Source organism: Miniopterus natalensis, chromosome 5, assembly GCF_054644295.1.
Source record: "Miniopterus natalensis isolate mMinNat1 chromosome 5, mMinNat1.hap1, whole genome shotgun sequence".
In the NCBI taxonomy this organism is placed as follows: Eukaryota; Metazoa; Chordata; class Mammalia; order Chiroptera; family Miniopteridae; genus Miniopterus; species Miniopterus natalensis.
The window spans coordinates 47202713-47229641 of NC_142085.1; positions in this window are offsets into that span (position 1 = coordinate 47202713).

The window sequence follows — 26929 nt, forward strand, 5'->3', positions numbered from 1 at the left end:
CATCCCTTCTAGGGCTCACTGATTTATTTCTATCTTCCCATAACCAAAACACATTTTTATTACAAAATGTTTTATAGCAAGCACTGTTAGTATTTAGGAAAGCTAGTATTTTTTTAAATAATTTTTCTCACTCATTCTCTTTCTTAATTTTGTTACCTCTTCATAGACTATGTATTTTTCCATATGAATATTTGTTTTACCACATTAAAAATTGTGTTGAAATACTGATTGAATTAGATTTGTTAATAAAAATAATATAAAACATTCTTATCCAGAGAAGAGTATATTTCTGCAACTGTTCAGATTTTGCCTTACCACTTACAATAATATTTTATAATTTCCTTCATATACTTAAAAGAATTATTCCTGCATTTTGTAATTTTTAAAATTGTCCCTGGGATACTAATTTTTTAACCCTACTTTTAAACTTGTTATTGGAAATTATTTATGGACATTTGCATATTTTTTCTATATCTACTTAACTTATTTGATTTTATTTTAATACTAGTAATATAGTATCTCTTGGATTTTGGTGTTATATATTATAAATTATGTAAATAGATATACTTTTATTCCTCTAATATTTAAAATTTTTCATTTTTAGTTCCAGTTGCATTATCTAAACTGTCCAAAGTAATTTTCATTATAACAGCAGCTGACACAGGCATTCTAGTCTTGTTCTTGACTTTTGTGTTATGATTTTCACATTTCACCATACACTATAACGGTAGGTTTTGGTAAATATCTGTTCTCAATGTTTATCAAGTTAAATAATTTCTTTCCATTTTATTATATTTAGAGATTTTATATGTATTGATTGTTGAACTTTATTGGACTTTGTGTAATCGTATGAATTTTTTAGTAAGTAGATACCCTGATTTTAATTCCCCGATTCTGTATGGAATGGAGCCTATTTCGCCATCATTTATGCTTTTTCCTGTTTCTTTGCTTTTAATTTTATGGAAGTGAAATTAATGGAACATAAAATGGACAATTTTTGGGTTAATTCACTGGTATCTAGTACTTTTACAATGTTTTGCGACTGTCACCTTTATCTAGCTCTGAAACACTTTCATCACCCGAAAGGAGGCCCATTAAGCAGTGACTGCACTCTCACCTCCCCACCTCCCGCCCGCGGCCAACACCAACCTGCTCTGCCTCTGTGCCTGGTACTTATTCTGTATGTTTCACATAAATGCAATCCTACAATATGTGGTGTTCTGTGACGGGCTTCTCTCAGTTAGCATAATGTTTTCAAAGTTCAAACCAGCTGAAGCGCGTATCAGGACTTCATTATGTTTTATGGCTGGACAGTATTCCATCGGATGCCACAATTTGTTTATCCATTCCTCCTTTCGTTGGATTTTCACCTTTTAGCTATTGTGAACAGTGTTACTCTGAACATGCCTGAATATGTTTTCATTTAAGTACCTATTTTCATTTCTCTTGGGTATATACTGAGTGGATTTGCTGGGTTGTATGGCATTTTATACTTAATTTTTTGAGGAATTGTCAAACGTTTTTCCATAGTGCCTGAATCCCATTTTACATTTCCACTAGCAATGTATGGCAGTTCTAATTTCTCTGGCCCTTTCTCAGGCTGCACTCTCCAGTCTTAAAAAGTTGAGGCATCTAATACCCTCTTCATAAGTTATCACGGGGAGAAAGCACTGAATTAATTTGGGCTCAGACCTGAGTCGTTCTCTCTCTGCTTACTTGCCTCTTTTACCTGGAGGAAAAAGTGTTCTGTTCCACCAGGCTGCACCAGAGCTAGAGGAGAGACTATCTCCAACTTTGTGCAGATTCAGACAGGGGGCAGTGTCACCCACTGGTGTCTCTGAAAATTCCTTTCTCATCAGGAAAGAGTAATTTTCTTGCTAGACTCATTTCCATTCTGGGCAGAAAGTTAGTGCAAAAATTTGTTTTTCTTCACATTCTTGTTTTTCTACGTTTCCCACTTTCTAGCTCACTCTCCATCCTGTTTCTTAACAGGATTCATACCTTTCTTTTAGAACCCACTTCTTAAAATACAGTTCAACAAAATATATATAGATTTAAGTATGATAATTTCTTAATTTTCTTAAGTAATTTAAGAAAGTATTCAGTAGCTCTTGCTTTTAATTATTTTCTTTTTTAAAATTTATTTTTATTGTTGAAGGTATTACAGATGTCCCCCATACCCTCCCTTTCCTTCCCTCCACTCAAAATGGATAAAAGACTTAAATGTAAATCTTGAAACCATAAAAATCCTAGAAGAAAACATAGGCAGTAAAATTTCAGACATCTCATGTAACAGAATTTTCACTAATATATCTCCTAGGGCAAGAGAAACAAAGGAAAAAAATAAACAAATGGAACAACATCAAACTAAAAAGTTTCTGCACAGCAAAAGAAACCATCCACAAAATGAAAAGGGAGCCCAGTGTATGGAAGAACATATTTGCCAATGATACATCTAATTCTTTTCTTTTAAAGCAACATCGCATTTCTAACTTAGGAATTCAGATTGAGATTGCCATCGTCCCACTCCCTCGCCCTCCAAATTGGTGGTAATTGAAGGAGCATTTATTTAATGTATGCCACCAGGTAAAATTCATATTTGAAGAACTGTATGCTAGTGAAGTTCAAAGGAACACTAGAATTTAAACAAAGAGTGTTTATAAAATGACAAACATTGTACAATGCTATTTTGGGGTGTGTATGACTTCCCTCACTGTAGGATAGTGGTGATATTTATCACAATGTGCATGCATTTGCGTCTTTCTCCTTTGAGTTAACTGAAATCTTCAAATAGAATTCTACGTGGTTAAAGCCAGTTTTAAGAAAACAGGGCTAATCAAATAGTGTTTCATTGAGCTCTTTTAAACATAATAGTTCAATTAATTGAAATTAAAGTTAGTCTACTTTCAGTATTAGGTCAGACTAATATGTAACAATAAGAGTTGGATCAATGTAAACTTGCAAATAGTATGAAAGAAGAGCTTTCAATGAACTATTTAATGCAGTCCAAAAAGGCAAATCCCAATCCATTATCAGACATGAAGAGAAATAAATGAAGGAAAAACTAATGATTAAATGCTTTCATCTGGAAATTTGATTTCAATATTCAGAAACTCTACAATTCTCCTAATTCATCATGGTCTTTGTTTATTACTAATAAATTAGTGTGCTGATGGAAAGAATTCATTACCCTATCTGCACACTTCACTAGTTGCAGGTCATTTATTTCTGTGTTATCTGGTGAGACTAAAACAGCTGTAATTACATTGTTAAACATTGATTAATAAGCAACTCTCATCACTATTAAAAGAAACATGTAAAATGTGTATTCTTTCAAGTATTTAGCTTAAAGTTTTACCCTTCTCTTGGGGATAAGGAATTTCAGAATGCCATTAATATCTTCCTGAGCAAACTCGATTTGCTTTTCCAGCTGCTTCCAGTCACACCTATGAAACCCAATCACCAAAAAGAATTCAATTACACTAAAGAAACTCATCGTGGCCACAAAATAATATTAATTCCCTAAAATTAACATTCAAAATATGATTTTCAGTTATTTTTCTTTAATTTAATGTTAAAAGTGTACTCAATCAAAGCTGTGTTTTTATTTCCTCTATTTTGATTAACACATCCATTGCGGTTTGGAATTCAGAAATATTTTATAGATTGGCAGTACTTCAGCCAGAAGCATATTAAAAAACTCTGTAGTTACTGTTTATTAGGTTTTCAGTGTAATCAGGTTGATTTAAGTGTTACCAGAACGTTATTACATGTCAGATATTTTCATTATCATTAACGGTACACAAGCAGACTCCCTCTGACACATGAGCAAATTATTCAGTTTCCTTTCCTTCAATACCATAGCCCATAAAATGGTAATTTAAGAAGTGGCTTGCTAGTAGATGTTTTAAGCATAACCCAATCGAATTCATGACTTCTTAATAAAGTGCCTTTTGTGCTGTCAAAAATTCATCTTGAAATGTGAGGTGCCATGTAGTCTCTTGTACCTTTGTCACTGAACTGACTGCTGCCACTAATTTCCTCACACTCATATGTGAGTGTCAGGGTCTTTAAAGGGGTAGCTGTCATTCTGAGGCAGGATGGTAGTGTGGCAGGAGCTAAGGGTGGGACTTTACAGGATCTAATCCCAGCTCTGTCACAAAATAGCAGTGACTTGGAGAAGTTATCTAAACTCTCTTACTGTGAGAATGAAAGGAGATAACTTCAAAAAGTGGCCAGCACAGTGCAGTTGACTTAAAGTAGACAAGTATAAAATGTTAATTTCCCTCTTTCCCTTGCATTACACTTTTTAAGCAGAGTAGTCAGTCATTTGACTGCTGAGGTTTTTAAGACTGCCAGGATGGTCCTTCTGTTCTGTACCTCAGGTATCTCAACGAACAGCTGGCCTCTGATACCTAAACGTCTATTGGTTATCACATCAAGCTTCTATCAGTTATACACATTGAACTGAATTCAAATATTGGAATTAAACTCTTTGGAATGAAAATGTTTCCAAAGATGAGTATTGAGATTTAAAAAAATACTACACATAAAAAAAAAAAAAATGGATAGAGATGGGGAAAAAGGGCTCTGGATGAGGGCAGAGTCATGGCGAAGGGAGCACTAGGTAGGGCACTGAGAAGGGGCCTGAGCACTGGGTGAAAAGGAAAGAACAAACAAGGACAGGTCCAGGTCACGGGTGCAAAGAAATAACCCCGCCTACTCCATGGGCAAAGCAGTTACCATCCAACCAGCAACTCAAGTGTTGCAAACAGCAACCACAGACATTAGGATGCCCTTGAGTACACATAACAGACGCCAACAAGAGCATTTATTGGAAGGACTTTTTGGAGCTCATGTAATTGTCGAGAAGCTGGAAGGCTAGGTTAGGGTAATGGATTGAATTAAAGACGTTCCAGTAATAAAAGTATAGAAAATACTGTAAGTGTTCTTAGCAGGAATAGCCTGGCCAGGCAGCTACTGCTGCTGCTAAAGTGACCAGAGCTTCCTCTCTCTAGAATAAACCCTGACTCCCTGGTTAATATTGCTTCCTTCCTCTAACTTTAGAGTCTCGGGAGGACACGTCTCTTGCCTTAGTGGGCAGAGGGCTGCGAGAGGAAAGGTCTGGCCCTCTGGCTTTCATAGTCAATAGCAGCAGGAGCACTTTCCCTCGCTTCACAGACAATAGCAAGGACAAATTCCCTCAAAAGTAAGAGATGACCTTGGATACTATTGAAAAACAGGCTATAGTACCTGCCTAATGTGTGAGTCTTCCGAACAGTGAGAGAGAAAATCAAGCACCTCTATTGTTGGGATAAGGGCTTCTGGTTGGGTTTAGACAGTGGGAGAGAAGGCCAGATACTGGAGACTGGGGGGACAATGAGTATGACATATTTATCCCCCTAGCCCCCTTCCTGTCAGCCCTCATTCTGATTGGCTGTAGCTATTTTTCTCTTAAAAACACAGTTCCCGTCTTGTCCTTCCCCTACAGTTACGTGTTCACCTGGGTTCTAGCAAATATTCCCCCTCCTTCCTTACTCAGCCTGGGCCTTCTTTAGCTTGTCCTGAGCTATATCTGTCTTAATTGTTTTCCTTTAACTGTGTTGGAGCCTTTGTACAATAGTCTCTCCCATAAATCATCTCCACTGACAATCCTTTTGAGTATGTCTTTGGTTTCCTGCCGTAACCTGACAGATACAGGGAAGCTGCAGGACAGGCCATTAGCTCTGAATGGACTTCCTACTGTTCCACAAATGTATCTGTTAGTATTTGGGTGAGAAAATAATCTGTAAAATCTTGGGCATAATACATACTTTCAGTAATAATTTTTTTCATTCCTATAAAATCAGGGTGAATTGTATCAAGATCAAGTAAAAAACACACCTCAGTCTTGTCTTGAAGTTGGTTTATTTCAAATCTTCATCTATCCTCACATTCAAGTAACATTCTAGAATAAAGCATGAGTCATTTTGCGTGATATGTGTATCCTGAAAGTATAATTTATTTAAATTCAAGTTTAAGAATAAATTTATAACTTGGTATATTAATTTCTGCTCTTTTCATGTACTCTATCATGTGGATTAAACTTTTCAAAAACACAAAAAAATCACACACTAAAAGAATGTTTCGGGTTACTTGGATGTCTTGGCTCACTTTCCGTTCCCCTAAAGTGCACTGCAATCTAGCCCCTGTTGAGATAACAATAATCTCCAAAATTCCAAACTCGTTTGAATCGAACCTCTTGACTGCATGGGATTTCTCATTACTTTATTGGAAATTTTTCCTCCCTTAACTTTCATGACAGTGCAAACTTTCTGTTTTCTTACTTGCTGGACTAGCGCAATCCCTTTCTTGCTTACTTGACCATCCTTACAATCCTTTCCTGGCAATTTTCAGCTGTTTCTCAGGGAAAACAGTCTTCTTATTTTCTTCCTCCCCCCACACCTTCCCTTTCATTGTCTCTCTCTTCTCATCTCTTTTCCTTTATCATTTTTAGTCCCCTCCTTTTATTTCCTATAAGTAATTTAATTAACTGGCTTTCACCAAACTGCAAATTTAAACATCATCAGGGGCTCACAGGTGACAGATGTGTGAGGCAGATGAGGGGGTGCGCCTCCGTGATGAGCGGAGGGGTGGAGGAGGTTGTGCACGTCTTCTAAGGTTGTGCAGCCTTTACAGTAAGTGGGAAGTCTGTCATATGGCCCAGGGCTCCATGAACTTGTAATGTTTCAATAAGTGAAATTAGTCTCCAAAGCCAAGTATTTTAACATGGTGCATGGCTAATTTTTGACATTGAATCCCAACCTTTATTTTTGGAAATCCAGACCTGATTTTGTGTCATTCTTCTGTAAATCTCTACTTATCCGTATGGCTTCCTCTAGAAACTCACTCAGTATGTTCCCCAGCTATGATCACTACATTTATTCACAAACTTTTCTCTTTTTTTTGTGATTTTCAAAAATGTCATCAGCATTGAGACCAACTATGCCAGATAGAAACCTTGAAATCACCCTTGTTTCATTCTTAATCTCCCAGTGTTACCAGACACTAGATTCTTCGTTTCTTGAATACGGTCTCTTTTCTCCATTATAACTGTGCCTATGATGTTTTCCCACTATTTCTATATCATTTAAAGGTCTCCCCCCCACACACACACACACACTCACACACAATTTCCATTGTCTCTCTATTGCCTTATGAAACTTCTCAAATTTGCTTCTTAAACTCCCTGGGGAGGGTGCTTTCTCAGATCACGCATGGAGTTTTTAGAAACCTCAAGCTAACCATAACTGGCTTGCTATAATAGCCATCTTAATCATTTGTAAGTGGGTCAAAACATCCCTTTTATGTTATTACAACAGAAGAGGAGAATGCAAGATTCTCATTTGTTTTCTCAGTAAGGTATGACTTTAAAATGTTTTTTTTTTTTGTTTGTTTGCAGCGGAATACTGCTAAGGATGCTGCTGACAGACCTGTGGGTTTATAAGTTCACTATCCCCTCTCTGTATTTTTATTATTATGGCAAAATAAAAAGGAAAACCATTATCTTTAGGACAGAATTTAAGCTATTTTCATGGCATGCAAGGCCTTAATAATTAGGTCCCAATTCACCTTTTCTGTTTCATCTGCATCTCTCACCCACCCTCACACTGTGCCCACATCACTCTGAATTTTTTGTGGTTTCCCAAACATACCAGAACCTCTCACTTTATTCTTTTGCACAAGCTCTCTCTCCTATCTAGAATAATTCTTTCTTCAAGTCCCAGGTCAAAAATTAGCTTTTTGATAAAAGCATCCCTCTTCTGAGGTCTTTTCACAAACATTGTCTTCGAATTAGTTGTTAAATTTGTCTATTTCACTACACTGTGAATTTCTGCAAAGCAGAGATCCCTTTTTTAATCCACAGTGCCTGGCAGAGTGGATGAATGGATTAATGATTGAAAGAATGAATGATGAACCTTGCTGTTGAATACATTAATGCATACGGGTGTGCGAACCAAACCCCTGAAAATATCTCTTCTAACTGCGGCGACGGAGAGATGAGATTTGTATCGGGCTGAATTGTGAACTCTGTCAATAGTGGCAATAGATTCTAGAAGTAGTTCAACCAAGTATTTCTTGGTTGAATTACTAATTGTTGTAATTACTAATACTGTTCAATAATTGCTATAATTTAAACACCTTACATATTAATTTAGGGGAAAATTTTAGCTCTATAGCTTTTGGCTTGGCCATTTGTTGGTTGGCTCCTCTAGATCCTCTGTTCCCTTCTCTACCTGGTTTTCTGTCTGAGGAAAAAGAGCCAGTGGCCTACTTAGGGCTCCTGTGCCCAGAGGCTGTTAACTGGGTCTGGCCATTGGAGAGTCCTGTAGAACATCCGAGAGAGGGACGGGAGTGAACTCAAGTATTTATCCTCTTGGCTCTCTCTCTGGAAATAGAACAGTCCAGTAACTGCTCTCTTCTCGCTTTTGTCAGGGTGCAGCAGCTCCACAGCTTCTACCAAGCCCGCATTGCTGCTTTGTGCTTCGTGGCTCCCTTAGACCCTTGTCTCGTCTCCGTAATAGCCCCATATTCAGGTAGCTTTCGGAATTGTCCTGGTTTTACTGTGACATCTGCTTCTTGTTGGGAACCCAACAGATAAAATTCTCTTCTATGTCCATGATTACTTATTCTCTAGAAAAAATTCTAAGTGTATGGTTTTTTTCTGTGTGTGTGTGTTAGTATTTTATACAGCCATACCTTTTGTTCATTTTTAGCCAATTGTGTATGTATGTGTGTTTGCGTGATACTAACTTAAAAATGAACAATCACATTTTCGCAAAAATGTATGGGTTTTTGTGTAGAATTAGTTTAAAATTATGTAGAATGAAGTTGAATAGCATTTACATTTTAAGAAAATTTTCCATTAAGTGGAATTATTTATTCAAGAGCATAAGCTAAATTATGATGCATTAAAGTATTTCTTAGGGTACATATGGTTGAAAAAAAGCTTTCATGAAAATTTTGTCCTTAAAACAAATGAAACCTAATTTTAAACTTTCTGTGGATAGTAATTAAAATCAACAATCAACAAGATATTAACAATGTAGATAATTTAAAAATATTTTACTTATATTTAAAGAGGTGAAAAATTAAATATGTAATTAATTGTTATATAATTATCAAATATTAATTAATTATTTTAAAAAGAAAATGAAATGGAGATTTTTTTAGCACTCTCATCATAGATGCTTAGTGTAGCATTTTCATTCCTAATCAATTGTTCTAGTTATTATTCCAAAGTATTAAAATGCAAATATATGCTGAAACTTTGCTAAAGCACTGTGCTCATGGTTTCATTTGTGAGACTTGCTTTAGTGAAATTATCTTAAGAGCCTCTTGGCATTTTACTGAACACGCCTCCTCCAGGTGATGCCCAGATAGACTTGCTTCACTATAGTGTGCTCTGCAGTGCAGAGTATTGCAGTGAAGCTTTCATACATGGCTCTTTAAGACTATTCTTCATATGCAAAGGAAGCTTTAAAATACACTTGAATAAGGAACATGTTCTGAAATAAAAATATACCTTTATCCTCTCTATTTTATATGAAAATTTGTTCCTACATTTCTCATTTTTTAGATCTAACCCTTTCATTTTTCACATATCAAATCATTTTCACAAATGGTAGCCCCTCCCCTGCTCTTTTTAACTTTCCGGAATGATTGACAATGTTCCACACTCTCAAGGGGGGTGACTGGATTGTTGTTTTCCTATTAAGCATGGCTCCTGTGTGGAACTGATTGCACTTTTCCTGAAGTCAGATATGTGTGTCTGTGGCACTTTCACATAGCACAGCATTTTTGACAGCACAGGTGCTCATGTGTTTTGGGTAACACATCAGCTCCCTAAGAGTAGCAGGAGTCTTTGAAAATACTCCCCCGTGACCTGACATTCTGATGAATGTGACCTTGAAGTGCACCTATCAGAAGGAAGACGAGCGACTGTAAATCACTTGGTCCAGCCTGGATACAGATATGAACTAGCAGAAAACGTGAAGAACCAGCGTAGTGAGTCAGTCACAAGCACAGACATCTCAGTGGCTCCGGCCCTGAGTCCCGCCAGTCTCCTGGACCTCATGTTAACTCTTTTCTGCCTAAACCACCTTTTCATGCTTTTCGACCGTACTTACCTCAGTTCTCTTGACTCCACTGTTTCAAACCCGATTATAGGACTGAGTCCCCTTGTCCACATCTAGTACACCTTCACATTCCCCCAGTTCTGAGACCATCCAACTTATGAAAGAATAGCTGAACAGCTTAAGACACCAATCAGAAGATATTTAGCCTTACTCTTGGCTCTTCTAGCCTGAAGCTCCGGAGCAGAGGCTCAGAATCAAACTTGCTCTTATCCCTAGGGGTTCAGTTCCCAGAGCAGGGCTAATTAATACTGGGTCCCTTTTACCCTGGCCTCTTTTGTACTTCTTTCTAGAAGTACAAAAGGTTGCTTCTCAACACCCACCTGCTAAATGGGTCCTTATTTCCCACCTACAGACCTATTTCTGAATAGTAACTTTTTTCTTCCTAAATTTCCTGGGCCATCAACCAGATTATAGCTGTGCTCTGCCTTCCTGCTGGGATCTAACACCTGCTCTTGCAAACCCCTTTTGACTTTTGTCTGAATCCAAGTAGAGTTTATGACATTCTTTGTACATCGTTCATGGCTCACACTACCTCCAACACCCCGCCCCCTTTCATGTGCTCTTTGTAGTTAGTCTCACAGCAAATCTAACTATTGAATCCTAAAACATAATGTCCTCACCTGTTCTGCTCTGGTGGGTTCAGATTAAGTTCCAAGTGGCTTCTTCCTTTCCACTCTTCTGTTTGCCTAATTGTAGCTCCACATCTCGTACCGTGGGCCAGGCTATGACATGGCCCTACTCCCTGTGTTTCCTCGCTGCCTCTGTCAGTTCCAGACGCGCTCTGCGTTATTCTCAGCTCCCCGATCTCTCCACTTCCCTGACCAGCGTGCTAATCATTGCTAATCATTGCTTTAAAAATAAAAAAAGGCAGGAGACTGCCAGTGTAATCAACTGCAGGTTCATTGTTACTCCTCAGATAGACTTTAATGGTAATTTTTGTGTCCATTAGAGGCTGTTCCACACATTTTCACTTCCTCCCAGCTTCGAAGGACAGTTCTGCCCCATCCATGTCCCTTCCACTCCCCTATCCCCCGCTCACCACCTCTTCTTGCCTTTCCTTGCTAAGCAAATATGGAACATTATTTTTGCCATGAGGACCATGTCTTTTTTCTCTCCTAAAATTTCTCACAATTAGCTCTTTCCCATTTTTCTTTTGTCTAACAGAAAGGAATGCCTGACCACCATTCGCAAACGGACTTTAACATTCTTCAGTTTCATAACTATATTTATTGATGTAGTCCTCCTATCTTAATTTTGAATCATTTTATCTTGGTGACCAGAAAAACTGAAATATTTACTTTCTTTGCCCCTCGTACCCCTTGAGCTCCTGTGGAATCTCCTTTTAATCCTTGGCTAATGAAAGGGACCATAGTTTTCACTCACTCTCCTAATATTTTATCTCTCAGTTGCTTAAAATATTATTTTTTCTTAATGTATTATAGTCTGTACACAAACAAGTGTATATATTTATTTTAAAAAATGATACAATGTGCCCCCCAGGTTAAGAAATTGATTATGACTAGTATAATTGAATGGGCTTCCGGCAACTGCCACAATGAGCTTCTTCATCCCGTCTTAGAGTTAATCACTATCCTAAATTTTGTGATAAGCATTTCCTTTATTGTTTTTCTTTATGGCTTTATATGTGTGTGTGTGTGTGTATCCCTAATTTATATGTTCTTTATATTAATACAACATTTGTCACAATTCTTTTCCATCTCAGCAGATACCCCTCTGGTGCAGTTTCAGGGCCCCTGTGCTTACATCTGTCATGGAATTTATCACATTTACTTCCTGACAATCCCTTAGACTGTGAGCTCTGTACATTTTATTTCTTTATCCTCAAAACTTAATTAGTCCCCAGAACATAGTGAACGTTCAACAAATATGAGTTAAATAAATTAATAAAAGAAGAAATTGGGGGCACAACCTCACTGTAGGTTCAGAGTTCCTGTATTTTCATATTAAAACATTTAAGTAGATGAATACATTTTTTAGTGGAAAATTTTTCAATCACAAGGATTAAAACAAAATAGCATGTTCTAGTTAAGTTTCTCTTGTAATCCCAGTTCTGTCACTAATTGACTGCCACCTTGGGCCATTTACTTAACCTCTTGGTCCTCTGTTACCTAATCTATAAAATGAGGCTGGACTAAATGATCTCCAAGGTCCTTTCCAGCTGTGAAATTCTATGATTGTCATCCATGATTGTATAAATAAAAAATTCAATTAACAAGAACTCTCAATCCCTAAGCATTATCATTAAATTGAGATTTTAATTTTTCAAAGAGCAATTATTTTATATACACAACAGGGAAAGAAAATGTTCACAATTCAACTTCACTGGCCACAATTCCACTTCATCAACACAGTCTTTTTACATCATGTAAACAGTGTTTTTCTTAGTTAAATATGAGGACTTCAGTCCCTTTGACGGGGTATCATTGAGAGATCTCTTTTTTATTTAATTGGTGAATTCATTACCTAGCTTAGAATAGATGTCGCTTGTTTTACCCTAGTCAATGAAATATTCTAAGCTCTCCCCAAAAATCTAATTAGATACTCTAGACTGTACTTGTTAGGTGACCAGCCTGGGAGAATGTCTTAGATGTTCAACTACTGACCTTGGCCTTCATGTGCTCCTGGACTTTCCCAAACTCATATCCACTTCCTAACCCGTGTTCATCTTTCTTAATCCTCTGGTCTTTCCTTCCCATTGCTTTATTTTTTTTCCCCCTCTTATGGCTAGATTTCATGGGGAGACTTCTGGGCAATAGCCCCCTGCCTAAGTTGTCACATAGGACTTTTTCCATAAACCTTTCCCCTGAGAGAAACTCTTTACCCACTATGTTACTGCTACAAGGTCAGAATCTGGATACATAATAATGTAATCACAATTAATTAAAATAATTTAAATAGAAAAAATAATACATAGTCATTATAATTTTTTAACAGCTTTATTGTGGTATACATGACATACAATAAATGTTACATATATAAAGTGTACATTTTGATAAGTTGATATATGTATACACTTGTAAATCTGTCAACAGGATCAAGATAATGAACACAACTTTCATTCCCTAAATTAACCCCATGACTCTTTGTAATTCTTGTTTTCCACCCTTCCCGCACTCCTGTCACTCTCTCCTTCCCAGTCCCCAGGTGCCACTCATTTGTTTTCTGTTACTATATATTATCTTGAATTTTCTAGAATTTCTATGTGAATGGAATCAGAAAATCCTTTTTTTTTGGACTGATTTTTTTCACTTAGCACATTATTTTGAGACTCCACATTGTTGCATGTATTAGTAAGTAGGTCATTCCTATCTGTTGCTGAGTAGTATTCTGTTGTGGAATTACCCATTTTACTGTTGATGGACATTGGGTTGATTCTTGTTTTTGGTGATTACAAATAAAGTTGCTATGAACATTTATATTTAAGTCTTTGTACAGACATTGTTACCTGAGGAAGATGGGTCTGGAATAGGTTCTTGCAGTGTTCAGAAAAAGCATTTCGGGGACACTTGCAAAGGAGGATTTGAGCAATAGTGGTAAGATTTATTAGGGTGCCCTTGAAGAGGTTGCCTCACTTGATGAGGTGCTTCCCCAGCAGGCCCAGCAGCAGAAGCTGGTTGATGTTACCAGTCTGCTCCCAGATACACCTCTGCCGCTGTCTGATCTATGACCAGGTGGTTCAGCTCCCCGTTGCTGTGGAAGAAGTCTAACTTCCAGGCCGCAGGCCCACACTTGTGCCCACCAGGCCCAGAAGAGTCAGGGCCCAGAGCTGCAATGCCATCACTCCCAGCACCTGAGGCCCCTGAAGTCCAGCTCAGTCCCTGCTCCCAGCTGACATAAAAATCCTTAGCTGTGTAACCTTGGGCAAGTTACTTAACTTCTCCAAGCCTAATTTCCCATCTGTACGTTTCCCGCCAAGGCTGATGGCACCCAGGCCACAACTGGCGCTATGCTCTGGCCAGCAGGGCTGCCACCCAGAGACGGGCCTTTCTCAACTTCCATATATATTTCCTCGGGTTTTGGGAAAGTGCAGGCCTCTTTTCAAACTTCCCAATCTCTTTCCTGGCTTTTCCAGGCCTGTGCTGGTGCTTTCATCCTATCTAATACCTTTCCTGTATCTCCTGGGGTTTTGTGCCCTGTCCTATTTGGTCTTTTTTACCCAAATTTTCCAGAGTAGTCTCCTCCCCTTTATGGTCACCATTTTCACTTCTACTGAGCATGCGCTTACCCCACAGGGGGCTCCCCCTCCCCACTTAATCAGGGGAAGGTGCTGGTTGTTCCCTGAGTGATTATAAATTGCCCCTTCCTAGTTAATTTGGCTTAATCAGATGTTTGTTCCCTGAATTTTCTCGTTAATAACTAACTAACTGCCTGCTGTAACAATATGAGTAACAATATGAATATGCTTGCGGGACGCGGTAAATACCAGGAGTAGCATCTCTGGATCATACAGTAAGTATTTTAAGAAACTGTCAATCTGTTTTTCAAAGTAGTTTTACCATTTTACCTCTGCATCAGTAGGTCATTGAATGTTACATATCTCTATTTAAAGTGTGTGTGTGTGGACGCATGGCTGGTAGTCAATACCTTTGTGAATTTGAGCAAATTACTTTTTCCCCCAGTTTCTTTACCTTATTTACTTATAAAGGATTTGAAATAGTTTATCTCTTCTATTTTTTTTTTCACCCAAACATCCTGAAACTTTACAACAATCTTTGCTACCAATAAAGCATACACATGTGCAAATATACATATATAATACAAACTCAAGAGTCAGTGCAATAGTGGAAATATCAGAGGTTTTGGCTCAAATTATTCGATATCAAAATTCTGGTGTCTCCTTACTGTCTGTGTGACATTAGGTAAACTATTTAAATTCTACAAGCTCAAGTTTCATTTGTATCAATAGGAAATACAACAGTACATATGTTATGATTGTGATGAGAACTGTGTAACAAAGAGTCTCGCACTATGTGGGTCTGTATCTGTTAGAGTACCAACAGGAAGCAGATGGCACACTTAATTCTAGAATGATATATTTATAGAGATCCTAATTATAAAGGTGTGGGTGTATGGCAACCACAAAGGATACTGCAACAATCTGGGGCATATTAGCAGACAAATTATTATCACACCTTGGCCGAGGGGGAATAGGGGAGGGAGCACTTTCTGGAGCCTTGAGGGACATAGGCATGATCAATCTTGGCCTTGAGGGAAGCAGTGACCATGAGCAGAGGGACACAGTCAGCCTAAGACAGAATTAAACTTCATTCAGAAAGGTATAAGTTTGGTTAACTAAATAATTAAATCAAACCTGAGCTCTAGAATTTTAGCTCTAATAAGACCTGCGTTTTCTAGGTGTCTTCATATTGGAACTTAAAAAAGGTAGCAGATTTATTTGTCCAGAGTAACTAAATCCATAAACCAAAGGAAGATTTTGTACAGTTTACAGTGCAGTCAGGTAAGATCTATAACAGGCATAATGGAGGTTCTGATATTTCCAAGTTCCCCTCACATAAGACTTGTAATATTTATTTAACAATGTGATATGGTCCAATCTGGGTTTTGATCTTTCCGTATCAAGTTTCTCTTGCCCAAATCTGCCTGATCGAGAAACACGCTCCTTAATACAAGATTCTTAGTCTTTTCCTGTTTTTCTTCCTCTTTGTATAATCTTTGAGCACTGGATCTTTATCAATTGATTCCTACAAAAATCTGTGCTTCATTTCAATATGTTCTGGAAACTGCTGTCTTTTGAGAGTAGTTTCCAGCTAGCTGCTCTCTGCTCTTCTATTCTGAGAGCTCTGTCTACCAGCAGCTGCTTTCTCTTTGCAGAATTAGTATTCGGTTCTGTAGCTTTGTTGACGCAAGAGGGTTTTCTAGCCCCTTGTTTTTAAGAGACACTTCCTGCTTAGAATCAGAACTGGATCTGCTGTTGTAGGGAAACATGAATGTCATGACACTTCTGTGGGTAGCAATAGCTCAAGGCACTCTTCTTTAATTACTTCATGTCCTGCTTGTCGGGAAATTAACAGAGGTGGATGGTGTGATGAAAAGAATTCTGCGATAGAAATTCCAACCCTAGGCTATATTGCTGATTTGTCCATTTCTAGCCATGCGATCTGGAAAAATTACTCACATTTTTGTTCCTCATGTTTCTTTTTACTCATTTGTAAAAATGAAACAATACTCTGCCATACTTACCTCAAATAATTGTTATGAAGCGCAAATGAGATAATGTATGTGATGTTTGCAAACTATAAAGTGGAAAGAGTGATTACTATCTGGAAAATGAATATTCCTGAGCCTTTGGAAACAGCACAGTATGATATGTAAATTCGTATTGACTTTGTGTTCCTACTTTCCCACCTGACTAGCCAAATGAAACAGACATTTATTTTGCATGGAAATCTCAGGGGATATTAACCAATCTTCCTTCAGTATATTTAATATAATTCTAAGAATTAATAGGCAACATTTAGAGTATTCACAGATACAAGAATGCACAAATGAAATCATAATTGTGTTTATTTTTTACACTGATAAAGTTTCCAATAGTAAAGTGTACCTTTGCTATTCATGATTTACTTGAATAGTTTTCAAGCCTCCATATAATTTTTCCCTGAGTTATAAAAGTTCAGAATTATTATATTGACTTGAAGAAGAAAATTGCATGACCTTCATTAAAGGCAATGACTATTATTAATTTATTAAATGCTAAAATTACACTGTACTGCTCATATAAGTAAGCCTACTGCGTGGTTGCTTGGATCTTTAAATGTTTATGTGAGTTAAAATTTTACTAGGGGATGTTATTTTGCTTATGTTTTTTCTTTTATAAACCAAACCATAATAATTACATTATTATTGCTTAATAGTATATCTTTATTATTAGTAATTAGATCCTGTATGATTATTCAATGTGTGGCAAAGAGTGCTTCTGAAAGGAAAGTAAGGTTATTAAATCAATATTTTAAAATACAAACATTTCTTCCACTGATTTAGAATTTCAAAGTAATTATCTCTCTTTATTTTCTCTATTTCTGTTAGTACACTTAAATATATTTGTGAACATTTGAGCATTACTCACAATATGCACTTATTTTTGTTGTTTTATTGTTGCCATCTGCTATTTTGAAGTTTCTAATGGCATTCACTGAGTGATTACTGTGTGTCTGGCAGTTGACACCAGGTAGTGTAAGAGTCAAGAAGGTGATTTCTCTTCTGGTGATTACCTTCCAAGAAAGGTTTAAACACATACCCAAATAATAAAATAAGATACTTTCACATGGAAATAAGTGCTATAATAATAAAACTGAAATACGAGATCAGGTGTGATGGTGCAGAGATAGGAGGGTTTGCGGCTTTATATGGTATGGCCAAGGAAGATCTCTTTCAGGACTTAACATTTGAGCTGCGACCTGAATTATTAAAAAGGGCCAGCAACTTTAAAAACTAGGGCACGGACACTGTAAATAGAATGTGGAAAAGCCCTGATGAGAGAATGAACTTAGCAAAGAAAGTCTGTTTGGTTGGAGTGCGGTGAATGGTTAGACAGGCAGAGGCCAAATCAAACGATATGATTAAGGCTAAGACAATGAGTTTAGATTTTATTCTAACCACAATAAGAAGTCATTGGAGAGATTTAGTCAGAGGAGTGACAGTATTTTATTTATATTTTTGAAAGTTTGCCCTAACTAGCATGTGGAAATGAGCCATGTGAAAGCCAATAATGGAAACCAATAATGAAAGCCAATAATGGAACAGGTTAGGAGGCTGTTAACAATATTTCAGGTGAGACAAGAGAGAAGTGAATGAGGGGGTCAGCATTCAATGGAAATGGCCATACTTGGGGTACATGAGAGAAACATGGCCACTGTTTTTGGCATTGAAATGCAAAGCTGGAGGACATGCAAGGAAACTTGAAAATGTTCTATCAGTTGGTCTGTGGAATCAATTTTGCCTTTTATATCTGTGATATGATCATCCAGGTACCACCGATAATGAGTGAAGAAATCTAAGGGAAGAACCAGTTTGGATGTAGGGAAGGTTTGGGGCTGATATTGAGTCAAGATTTCTGTTTTGAACTTGTTAATTTTTGAGTTGTCTATTGGGCACCCAAATAGAGATACAGAGTAGCCAGTTAGGTATATTATTCTAGAATCTGGGTTAGTCATCCTAATAGGAGAAACCATTTACTTGGGTCAATTAATCATTAAAAAGAGAATTAACATTTTTGAGCAGCTGTTATATACTAAGGTCTTTAGATAGGACAATTCAGAAAATTCTCACAATAATACTGTGAAGTGCTTATTATTTCTCTAAATTTTAAAGTGAGGGAAGTCTGACTGTCTCTTAGAAAACTTACATGGTAATAGAATACAAGATTTAAATTCAGGTATATTAGAATCAAACATCATGTTCTGTCCAGTGAAACCTGATGACACCCGGATATTATTATTATTGTTACTTGTATTACTACCACCTAATTAACAGAAACTTGAAAATACTAAATAAAAAGATTGGGGTGTTTGGCATGATGGAAAGCTACTCTTGCTGCCATATCTACAAACTAACTGATAGAACATTTTCAAGTTTCCTTGTAGGTTCTCTAGCTTTGAATTTCAATGCCAGTTGCATAACACGGTAATTAGCAAGGCTTCTATTCATCAAAAACAGAGCTAACTTATGAACATTTCACTTTAAGTTTGAATTATAGACTGTAATGTTGAAAGTGACCTTAGAAGGCATTTGTCTTTTCCTTAACGGTTTAGAAATTTATTCTGTGGTATTTTTTTTCATTTAAAAAAACTTTAATTAAATTTATTGGGGTGACATTGGTTAATAAAATTATATAGGTTTCAACTGTATAATTCTATAGTGCATTGATACACCATCTGTAGGTTGCATTGTGTGTTTTTAACAGGTAAAAGGGGACTGAGAAGTGAGTAAAAATGAAGAAGTTGAACTACATATTGTAAATTTTTTTCCAACCTTTGAGTTTATTTGCTTACTCATTAGATAGCAAAGTTTACTAGACTGGGCTTCATGATGACAGACCAAGTTACAATTTTAATTAATTAATAATTCATTTAATATTTATCTTTACAACTAATCTAGAAGCTTTGTGTGTGAATGCCAGGACACTGTTTTGTTTTGTGGGGTTTTCCCCCCCATCACAATCTTGCCTGCACTGGTAGGGTTCCTGGCATATTTTAAGTGTTCATTTAGTATTTGCGGAATTTATTAATAAAGAACATAATAAAGCTGTATGTTGATTCTCTCTACCTTCTACTTAGTGGCCCATTTTCCATACATTATCCTTTGAGTACACAATAAATGCCTTATGTAAGTGAAAAGAGAAAATGCCTTATGTAAGAGAAAAGAGAAAAGTAGGCCAGAGTTGTGCAGCCACAAGCCAAAGTACATGTGGAGTCCCCAGAGCCTTCCATAAATAAATTTGTTTTCTTTATTCTTATTTTTTAGAGATATAACTTACTTTCAATTTTTCTTAGTAAATGGGATTAGTTTTGTGTTTTTCCCTGCCCAACAGGGAAAGTCTTTGAAGTCTAAGCACTTTATTTATTATCATGATTTAAAGAAGGATTGGTTCAGAAAGGAAGAGAACAGATCTGCCAGTTTATACTTTTGGAATTACTTAGATATGCCTTCTCTTTTCAGGGAAAATTACCCTATAAATTTAATCTTGAAATTAAAGATGTTTATTAACTAATATTATAAAAAGAAAACACATTAAAAGCTGTTCCACAATCATTTTCCTTAAATAACTTCTTTGATTTTAATTTACAGCCACTAACATGTGGCATAATATGGAACTCATTTCACAGGTTGTTGACATAGTATTTTTAATGTTACCATTTAGATATTCTCTTTATCAGATAATTCTAGCTATATTATTAAGGTACAATATTTATTTATGTATTTATTTATTTTTTAAGGTACAATATTTAAAGAAATGCTTACAAATAAATTAAAAAAAAGCCTATCATCTGTTTGCATAGTAATTTTGCAGTCACTAAGAGTACAACTAAGAGTAAAGAAGTATTTTAATGTATCTTCTAGCCATCAAATTATAAAAATTTAAGAGCTCACACAATCCTATGACAGAATTTTGGTGACTTTCTTAAGACCTCAAAATTTCAGACTGTGTTTCTCCTCAAGTGGTAAGTGATTTGAGTTACTTTCCCCAGGGGATGTTGATAACAATGTGTATATTGCTTCTTTGTGGCATCTTTGGCAACTCCCAGAACCTTCTATAAAAACTGATTGTTTTAAGATCTGGTCCTGGGAACATACATGTTTCTAATGGGATTTGAAAAGATGAAAAAAAGGTCTGCTTGGCTCCAAAATATCTCCTTTCTTAGTCTTGCCAGTGTAGTAGAAACTGCCCCATCCATCCCTATTGTATAGCAGGATTAAAGATATGGTTAAAATAAAACTGTACTCTGTTTTAGATACAGTCAACACGTATTCAGTGTTTGTACTTAGACAAGCATTGTAGTCACTGGGTTTACATGAGTGTAAATGCTTGAGCATGTGAGAGGGTCTGCACGATCTTCACCTCAATCAAGTGGGTCAAATGGATTTTCAAGCATGTGGAGGATGCCCTCTTCATTTTCTTAGGAGATAAAGGCCCAGTTAATTAATTTATTCATAAGATGTTCTTAGAAACATTTCACCGCTGAGTGGGTGGCCACAGTCTGTCTCAAAAACTCTCCCTGGGAGATTAGGCTAATTACTTGATGCCATTCTTTTATGAGCTCATTTCACATTGGTTCCTGAAGAAGATTGATGCCTTAGCCCCTTTTGACTGAGGTCACACTACTTTCTTATTTTAGCTTGATTCATTTCCCATGGACTGAACTCTGAATACTTTTCCACTCATGATCTCCTTCAATTTTCTGATGTGTCTCCCGGGATGGCTTGAATCTCTTCTGATAAGTTCACTGTCTTTGCTTTGCACTGATACTACTGCTCTGTCACCACATTGCGGTCAAGTATTACAAATATCTTGGTTTTCTTTTGTTCATTTCCCCCCACAGACAGAAAGGTGCACCAGTTGATTAGTTCCTATGGTATTACACAACCTACTACAGTACACAAAGATTACCTAGGCAGGGGTGCAATGTTTAGTGAGTACTTACTCCATGAGCCCTTTATAAGCATGATTTTATGGGATCAACACAACAACCCTTATAAAAATAGGTATTTCCCCCCTCTTTGAATGAAGAAGAGACTTAGTTTAAAGAGTTTAAATAATTTTTCTAAGGTCACACTTAGGCTGTGGCAGAATATATTCTCAGGTCGTCTTTTATTCAAAAATACCTATGCTCTAGGTTACCATACGAATAGCTCTCATTTTTTTTCTTTTTTTTGGTCACCACAGCACAGTTTTGAATACTAGAGGTTTTGACACTATACTTGAAGTGGTTAAAAGACTCAGTAGAACACTAAGCAGGTGAGCAATAATTACAGTGCAGTCACTAGCACAGCACCACCGTGTCTTCCTAGTGTCTGTAAAAGGAACCACTGCTCTGCAGCACAGCCCGCTGTTGGAGCTGCACTGCTTACTGTCCATCTAAACAAGTGTTGTGATGTTCTCACATGTCACTCTTAACCTTCACTTAACATCAGACTCTGCTTAACTCTCAAACAGAGCATTTGTATCCTGCTCTGAGGCATAATGAGGAACCCCCTTCACCCCATGTTCACTCCTTTTTTTTTTTTTTAAAAATATAGCTTTATTGATTTTCGAGAGAGGAAAGGAGAGAGAGAGAGAGAGAGAAACATCAATGATGAGAGAGTCATTGATCGAGCCCGCAACCTGGGCATGTGCCCTGACCGGGAACCGAACCCCGATCGCCTGGATCCCAGGTCGATGCTCAACCGCTGAGCCACGCCCGGCCGGGCCCATGTTCAGTTCTTAGACACTTTAACATTACGTATATTCTGTTTTAGCAAAAATTAAATTGTATACATTGATCAAAATATACTGGTGCATTGGAACCTCAAAGTACATTTCATTCAAGTGGCAGAGAGACTAAGTGCAGTGGGTGAGCAGAGAGGACCATAGAAGACTTGACAGGAGCAGTGACCTTGGATCTGGACCACGAAAAAAAAAAGATAGGATTTTACCAAAGTAGGGAAGGAGGAAAGGCATTCCATATAAAAGAAGTAGCTCTGACAAAGGGGCGGGGACTCAGTGCATATACATTGTCTGCAGTTGCTGAATGGATTATGTGGTATGGAACTAAAAGTGCAAGTTAGACAGTAGCAGAAGGGACTGAAAGGGTTGGTAACAGGTAGGTCATGAGTATGGTGACAATAAAACTTTCTGAAATTGGAAAACTTTTGAAAGTAAAGGGATGCTGTAAATAATGACACCAAAATAACAGATGAACACTGGGACTTTCCTAACAAAACAGGATAAATGGGCACCCTAGTCATAAAGAGCCTTGAATGTTGTGTTCAGGAAGTAACTGAGATATTTAGTCACAGGAACATTTAAAACACCATTCTGGCAGTAGAGTGGAAAGAGGTAACCCTGCAAAGAATCGGGAGTGACAGACCTGTCATAAGACAACTTCAATGAAACAGGTGAATACTAGGTACGCCTCATTTCTGTCTCCATCCGTGTCTTTCACAGCCCTCATATCGTCCAAACGCTCATTTTCACCCTGATGACAACCCCCTGCATGTCTTGCTCAATTATCACGAGATTAACTCTAAAAAGATAATGTTCTGGCAAAACGCAGCTCATCTATGAAAGAAAGAAATACTTGTTTTCCAAACAGTAAAACGCAGGATCTTATATGAGCTTTAAATGTACATGAAAGTTTACCTGGGATATTTTACAGTCACTTACACTGTTTATTTTAGGGGAAAATTAATACGCCATATGTATCACTGTGGAGAGGTAAAACATTACTTATGAAGAGAACTTAGGATATATGGCCAAGGAATTTGTGGGAGTGCCCTCAAAAATCTGCTCCTCCCTAAAATAGTCACAGATGAGAATGACTCTGGAGGAAAGACAGTCTTTCATCCCAAGTAGTTAGAAAATTTTCTCAAGTTAAATATGGAGACTTAGATGTACCTGAACATTGCTACAATAGGAAAAAATGCTATCAAATTTTAGTATTTCATTTAAAAACACTTCGTTAAGATATTTCCTTAAAATTGGTTTTTGATAACTCCTTTAAAGGAAAAAGGAAAAAAAAAAAACTATTTAAAAGTGTGTGATAATACCTAGAAGAAGAGTGAAAATAAAGGTGCAGAATTTATATATGGGAAGTGTGGGTATATAAACCATGTATAAACATACACATAATGTAAAAAACATGTATATGTAAAAACCATGTAAAAACATATAAAAATGCTGGAATTAGGTAAGCCAAAGTACCAAAATAATTGTCTTTGAGTGGGGCTATCAGTGATTTTTCTTTCCTCTGTTTTCTACATTTTCTTTGGTTTTGTTTTATATTATTTTTATATTTTAAAAGTTATGTAAACAGTTTTTATTATCCTGGTTGGAAAAAAAATGCCAGCTTAAGCTATTTCCCCATAGAAGAACAGAGTGCTCTGTCAAACTTTATAGCTTTAGCCTGTCAGAATAACTTTGACGTTAAGGACTAAGATTAACCAGTGTTCCTGCTTGTGGCCTATTATGTTCCTCTGTTCATTGTAGATGTCCTCTGTTCCCGGTTTGTGGAGCATTCATAAACGGTGTTTCTGCTCTGGTTCTGCCACTAACCAATCTCGTGGCCTCATAACCTCATAGAGGCTCAGTTGTTCATTTATAGAGTGATGTAAGTAGACTAGATTACCTAATACCCATTCCAATGCCAACATGATATAATTATGTTTTGGGGCAGTGATTACTATGAATATTCAAGCAGTATCAGCATATTTCTCTAAATAGTCCACATTAGATGGTTAACATTCAATTTGAACATCTCCAGTGAGAGGAAAATTTGAGTTTGCCTATAATATTTATTGGGTGCTCTAATTCTCACAATGTTGTTAATGAAAAACTTTGTAATTTAAAAATATTCTCTTTACTTTGAGCTAAGAAATATGATCACACATATTTTACATTGTGGCATTCATTTCTGTTTCCTGGAGCTATGAAATAAGTTGACTATTTCTAATTCATAAGTTTAAAATATTTGAAAACTGTTATTGTATATTTTCCTCCCTATAACTCTTCTCTTACCTGATATATATATAATTTTGATTTTATCTTAATTTAGCCACTCTTTCCTGGGTACTTACTGGCTAGGTTTTGAATGTCTTCTTTAAACTATATCACACAAAGTTGAATTAAAAAGCAGAAATATTTTCTTCAGTGTAGGAAGTACTGTGAATATTTGCAGTAGATAACAACTAGGGTCTTTTCCAGAGTCTGGGAACATGACTCTCCTAGTCGTGACTGGACCAAAGATGATTAATCCAAGGTATAAGATGCTTCAATCAGATGCTCTCTTTTGGGAATTTGAAGCCTCCCAGAATGTTAGGACTCACTGGACTGAAGCAGTTCAATAGCAGAACCCTGGAGAGAGGTTCTCAGATGTCTGTGGTGAAGTCCTGAGGACTTCTCAGTTTTCTACTCTTCTCCAGGATTCTTTTTGGTCTGGATTCGACCTCTGCATCTTGCTGTGAAATTCTCCTACCCCTTGCCCGGCCAGAGTGGCTCAGCGGTTGAGCATCAACCTGTGATCCAGGAAATTGTGGTTTGATTCCTGGTCAGGGCACATGCCCGGGTTGAGGGTTGAGGATTCGATCCCCGGTGGGGGGCGTGCAGGAGGCAGCCGATCAATGACTCTCTCCTCATTGATGTTTTTCTCTCTTTCTCTCTCCCTCTCCCTTCCTCTCTCTGAAATCAATAAAGATACAAATTAAAAATTTGTTTTTAAATTCTCTTACCCCTTTTTTTCTCTATTTTTTTCCCCTCTCTTTTTTTCTTAGAACCCATTTTACAAGTAATTTGGAGACTAAGACTAAGACTTAAGACTAAGTTGGAGGTGTTGGCAAAAAGGCCACCTTTTTTAAAAATTCATCTTTATTGTTGAAAGTATTACAGATGGCTCCCTTTTTCCCCCCGTTGATCCCCTCCAGTTTGTTTTGTTCAGCTTATTTTGGTGATTAGATTCCACATATGAGTGAGATCATGGGATACGTGTCTTTCTCTGACTGCCCTATTTCACTTAGCATAATTATGTGCCAATTTATACCCAGAGAAAGCAGACTGAGGTGGAGGGAAGCACAAGAGAAGAGAGGGGAAGGGATGAGTGTTCTATCATGAATGGCAGTTGAAGAGGAACTTTCAAGTAGAAAAAAATTAATGAAGACAATGTCAAGGAGACTGGAAAACCAAGGGAAAGTGTGCCGATTCTGCCAATTGGTAAATCATTGTTGAACTTTGAAAATGAAGTTCTAAGGGACTAAACTTATGTTGTAAAAATTTAAGGAGTGATGTAAGTAGAGAGAAAATAAAAGCATTTTTGAGATAGCTACCATAAATAAACACAATTTTAGCTTGATGAGTTAGCAAGTCCTGATGGAGTTTTTCTACCCACTAAGTTGCAGGCATATGGCCATGTTTGAGGAACTTGAAGAAGGAACAAGTAGTGGAGTATTTAAGAATTTAATATTTCTTAAGAACTAGGAGACCATGAAATTAATAATTCAACAATAAACTTTTTTTGGATAGGGGGAAGTGAATGAGAAGAGATGATGGAAGCTGTTATTTTAAGGTAATAAAAGCAGGTAAATGTGGAAGCACCTACTAGATATATGTTGCTCCCTTCATTAGGACACAGACCTGTTACATAACTTGAGTGGCCAAATGCCAAACAAAAATGAGGGGTCCCTGTTTCAGAAATTAAGAATTTCAGCATGGCAACAACAGATCTGTAAGTGAATTTTAGGCTCTTCTGAGTTGATATACCTGAAATTATTGTCCATGATAAATTAATAGAAACCAGGATTAAGGGAAAGAGATTAAAATAAAATCTAAAGAATGTAACTGAGCTTAATAGTATCACAAATGAATAACATAATGCACTGAAGGGGTGGAAAAAAAGGAATAACTCTTTGTAACTCTGCAAAACAATATTTTTACTATGTAATCTGACAGAGACAAAAATAACTTTATACAACTGTCATATTTCAGTAGTAGAATCTGTAACTAATTGGGAAACTAAGTGTATTTTTGATTGACCAAATGAGTAGAAAATGTGGGTAATAAGTGCCAGGTTTTCTATTGTGGAGGAAAGGAGTTATAAGTAAGGAAAGACAAGAGGTTAAGAGTTGTTGAAGTGGAATTGGAAATATTAGAATAAATTCATGATTTTTAATGTAGATATATAAATAGACAAATAATATATAAATGTGCGTATATTAGTGTGTATACATACATGTATTTATTAACTCTGTTTACTTAAAAGGCTGTAAACAATGGAAACCAAGCAGCACTTAGCATACCCAGTGCCAGGATATTGGTTTCCTAATGCCACTCTCCAACAAATGGAACCAGGACTCCTTGGAGAAATGACAGATTTCAGGGCAGGGAAAGTACAGGGAAAGGGAATGGCCAAAAAATTATTGGGGCATGTTTGAATGGCTAAATTTGCCATAATTAGAGCAAGAAAAAATTAACAAGAGTAAGGTATTATAAAACAAAAGAAAACAAATATTCATGAGCCTATAAT